Source organism: Myotis davidii, unplaced genomic scaffold, assembly GCF_000327345.1.
Source record: "Myotis davidii unplaced genomic scaffold, ASM32734v1 scaffold223, whole genome shotgun sequence".
Classification (NCBI taxonomy): domain Eukaryota; kingdom Metazoa; phylum Chordata; class Mammalia; order Chiroptera; family Vespertilionidae; genus Myotis; species Myotis davidii.
This window is the reverse complement of record NW_006294609.1, coordinates 4,992,447-4,997,331: the sequence shown is the minus strand read 5'-3', so window position 1 is coordinate 4,997,331 and position 4,885 is coordinate 4,992,447.

The window sequence follows — 4,885 nt, the reverse complement described above, 5'->3', positions numbered from 1 at the left end:
CCCGCCATTCTCAAATGGAAGTATGTAAAGGCCAATTCCAAAGAAATCATAAGCTTTCCTTTTTATGAATCTGTGAATGGATGTTTTCTGTGTGCACAGTGATTGTGTGTGTGTATGTGTGTGTTTGCCTTGACTAAATTTAGATTCTTTTCCTACAAGCTCCCAGCATCCAGTTCTTTTGACCAGGGACTTTCTTTGTCCTGCTGATCCGGTGTAGAAATTCCCAGTAAATGGTCTTTTTTCCAGAGGGGGTTCTATAAATATTAACTCATCAGCAGCCTCATCATGATACAGTGGCAGCCATGTGGCCCGATGACTAATAACTGTTGCTAAAATATTAAATAACTACTCATTATGCAATCTACAGACTTTCAGTCCTGGATATGTGCTATTTTCGCTCATTGTGGTGAAAGACAATAGTTCCTGGGCACCTTGACTCCTGGTCTTGAAATCTAAACAAAAGCAGGGGAATGTTTCTCTGAGCTGCACACCATGGTTATTTAGATCCCAAAGCCTGAGCATTAAAAAATTGTGATGGTTTCCCTAACCGGTTTGGCTCAGTGGATAGAGCGTTGGCCTGAGGATTAAAGGGTCCCAGGTTCGATTCCAGTCAAGGGCATGTACCTTGGTTGCGGGCACATCCCCAATAGGGAGTGTGCAGGAGGCAGCTGATCAATGTTTCTCTCTCATCGATGTTTCTAACTCTCTATTCCTCTCCCTTCCTCTCTGTAAAAAATCAATAACATATATTTTTTAAAAATTGTGATGGTTGCCATTTGGTTTGGAACTTGTGAGCAAAAGGAATGAAGGGGTGTCTTTACTGCCCAAATAAGGAAGCTGGGATTGTAGAATGAGAGGGACCTAGGTTCATCTCTGAGGTTGAGTGTTTACTGGTTTTGAGACTTTGAACAAAGTATCTAACTGGGCCTTGGTGTCCCAGCCTAAAGTGGGGAGAATAATACTGCCTCTCTCTGAGGGCTGTTACCAGGATTTGCTGCAATGGCCATTCTTTCACATTTGCCTGTTTTGTTACTATTTTGGCAATATTTGCTCTGAACTGCTGGACTTATTGTCACTTTGTTTCTTATCTATCCCCTCACACTAGATTGTCAGTTCTTTTTTTAGAAATTGTTTTATTTTATTGATTTTTAAAAATGTATCTTTATTGTTCAAAGTATTACAGATGTCCCCTTTTTCTCCCATTGACCTCTCCCACTCCTTCTTTCTCCCCAGTATTGCTTCTTCTTCCTTTTTTTTTTTTTTTAGAGAGAGGGAGAGAGAAACATTGATATGACAGGGAAACACACCAATTGGTTGCCTCCCGCATGCACCTGGATGGCTGAGGATCGAACCCGTAACCTGGGTATGTGACCTGACCAGAAATCATACCCGCCACTTTTTGGTGCACAGGAGGACGCTCCAATCCCCAGAGCCACCCAGGCAGGGCAGCTTCTTTCAGAAAAGGCTTTTCTGCCGGGACCGGTTTGGCTCAGTGGATAGAGCATCGGCCTGCGGACTGAAGGGTCCCGGGTTCGATTCCGGTCAGGGGCATGTACCTGGGTTGCGGGCACTTCCCCAGTGGGGGATGTGCAGGAGGCAGCTGATCGATGTTTCTCTCTCATCGATGTTTCTAACTCTCTATCTCTCTCCCTTCCTCTCTGTAAACAATCAATAAAATATATTTTTTTAAAAAAAGAAAGAAAAGAAAAGACTTTTCTGCCTTGCTCAGCCCGGTAACCCCACACCAACAACAATGTCTGTCACACTTCAGTAATCAAGAAATACTTGAGTGACTAAGAGAAGAATAGCCATCTCCCTGTGCATGATTTTCTGCATACGTTAGATTAGCTGTCCAGGTTTTTGAGAGCAGGGAGTCAATTTTTCATATATTATTTCAGACATTCAGATACATTGTATCTCCATTCTATAGACCTCCCATGATTTGACACCTACTAGTGGCTTAACAAATGTTTGAGGAATAAACATAATGAAATTAACAATAATTGTAAGGGACATGAGATTGTTGCAACAGTACAATGTATATGATTTATTTGTTTGGGAGGAGGCAGTGCCCGATGGAGCTAGCTAGGGGTTCAAGTCTCCATCCTGCCAATTCCTAAGCAGGTACAAGTCACTTAATTCAGGGCCTCAGTTCCTTGTAAAATGGGGCTATTCATGAATACTCTGAAGGGTGTTATGATGGATAAATAAATTGATGTACCCTCATTCAGGTGCTCCGAAGCTTTTATTTTTTAATTTTTTGCTTTTTTCAGAAGTAATGCATGCTCTAGGAAGGAAACTTGGGAAACATTCCAAAGTAAAAACCACAAATTCCCCAGTCACCTGGAAATGCACTCCCGAGATTCACCCAAATGTTATCAGGAATGATACCTTCCCAGACATTTATTCTACACCTATGGTCACACATGCATGTAATTTGAAAAATGCAATCACACTATAAACATGATTAAGTCTCAAAATTTCCTTGCTACTTTGACGTTTTTTCCATTTAGCAATCTATCATAACATTTACTTGTGTCAATATTTTTCATAAACATTATTCTGATGGCTTCATAATATTCTATCTTATGGATATACCATTATTATAGTTAACCAATCCCATATTGTTGGAAATTTAGACTGATTATAATTCCCCTCTGATAAACAATACTAAGCTGTACATCCCTGTATACTTATCCATAACTATGGATTAAATTATTTCTTTTGGACAACTTCCTCAAAGTTGAATTGCTGAATCAAAGCGTATGCATCTAAATGTTCTTCAAGTTTACTTACTAGTGACCCGGTGCACAGATTCGTGCACATTGAAAGGAAATTAATTAGAAGAAATATTTTTATATCACTATTTGCCTTTATAATAGAAGTGTCGATCACATTCACGATCGACAATGACAGATCAAAACATATGTGTGCGATTGGCACCAGCAAGAACTTTATATGTATGGTGCATGTGGGAGTCAACTTAGCTTTCTATATATGTAGAATAAACTTGCCTAATTAGACCTGCTTTCTGATTTAGCTAAACTTTTTCCAGCCCAGTGAAGCACCCCAACTTCTCTTTCAGGTATTTGTCAGCAACACAGCAGTAAATATCAATTATTTTTGTAATTCACACAGGGAGAACAAAGGGTGAAATATTTAACTGCAGCAGTGTTTGACTATATTCTGTGCAGTGAGAAAACCTGAAGTCATTTTCAAGGTCCACCATTTCTTACTTCTTTTTAGTTGGGTCATAGCTACTGGACGGTCAGATGGACACTTATCATTTTAGCCTTTTATATATATAGATTCTTTATTAAAAGTATTTTTTAGAGCTGTTTTAGGTTCCCATTGAGAGGAAGGTACTGATACTTCCTGTGTACCTGCTGCCCCCACACATGCATAGTCTTCCCCATTATTAACATATGGCACCAGATGGTACACTTGTTACAATCAATGAACCTACATTGACACATCATCACCCAAAATCCATTGTTTCCATTAGGTTTCACTCTTGCTGTTGTATATTCTATGAGTTTGGACAAATGTAAAATGACATGCCATCATGGTATCTACAGTATATTTTCACTGCCCCCAAAATCCTCTGTATCCTATTTATTTATGACTCCCTCCCCCTACCCTCTGGCAACCAGAGATCCTTTTATTGTCTCCATAGTGTCACCTTTTCCAGAATGTCATGTAGTTGGAATCATGTGATATGTAGCCTTTTCAGATGGGCTTCTTTCACTTAGTAATATGGATTTCAGGTTCATCAGCACCTCCCAGGGCTGGATAGCCATTTCTTTAGCACTAAGTAATATTCCAGTGTCTGGATACACTAGAGTTTATTTATGCGTTCACCTACTGAAGGACATCTTGGTTACTTCCAAGTTTTGGCAATTATGAATAAAACTGTTATAAACATCCATGGGCAGGCTTTTGGTGGACACACATTTTCAAGTCCTTTGATACAAAGGAGCGCTTTATTTTTTGCAAGCATGAAAACAACACAAAGATAACATTCTCATCTCAAAGTTCTAGACCAGTCCTACTCTGCTTGGCAACTCACATTAACAATTTGGTATGTATTCTCCCATACATTTTTCTCAACACATATAGTTTTTTTTTCATATTTGTATAAAGATTGGATGATGTGCGTATATTTAAGGTTTATATCAATCAGTGTTGAATGTTGATGAAATATAACAAATAGTCTGAACTTTCATTTAGGGAGGATTTATTATTGCCAGACAGTGGGCACCAAGCATTGTGACTGGTGTTTTATTTTCATTGAGTTTTTTTAAATATAGTTTTATTGATTTCAGAGAGGAAGAGAGAATTAGAAACATCGATGATGAGAGAGAATCACCCATCAGCTGCCTCTTGCACGCCCCCCACTAGGGATCGAGCCTGCAACCTGGGCATGTGCCCCTGATGGAATGGAACCCAGGACCCTTCAGTCCACAGGCCAATGCTGTATCCACTGAGCCAAAGCAGCTAGGGCTTTCATTGAGTTTTGAGTGCTAGACTTTTTAGTAAATATGAAGAACCTACTGTGCGGTCCTACCCAGGGCTTATGAACAAGTGTGCAGCGCCTACTCTGCGCCCTATTTTTTGCATATATCACATTTAAACGTGAGAGTAGGGAGTGAACCTAAATGCTCTGTGGGGGATCTAGCCTGAGCGAGGGGTGCACACCTGAGTTGGGAGAAGGCGGAAGCCTCTTCCCCAGGTGGACTGCAGACCCAGGGCGCCCCCAAATGGCTAGGGCAAGAAGGGGAGCTGGAGGTCAGTCTGAGAGCCAGATGGACTGAAAGGCGACATGGAAATGCCCGGGACCCCGGCTCCCCGGGCTGCAGGGCGGTGGGCGGGGCCAGCGGTGGGC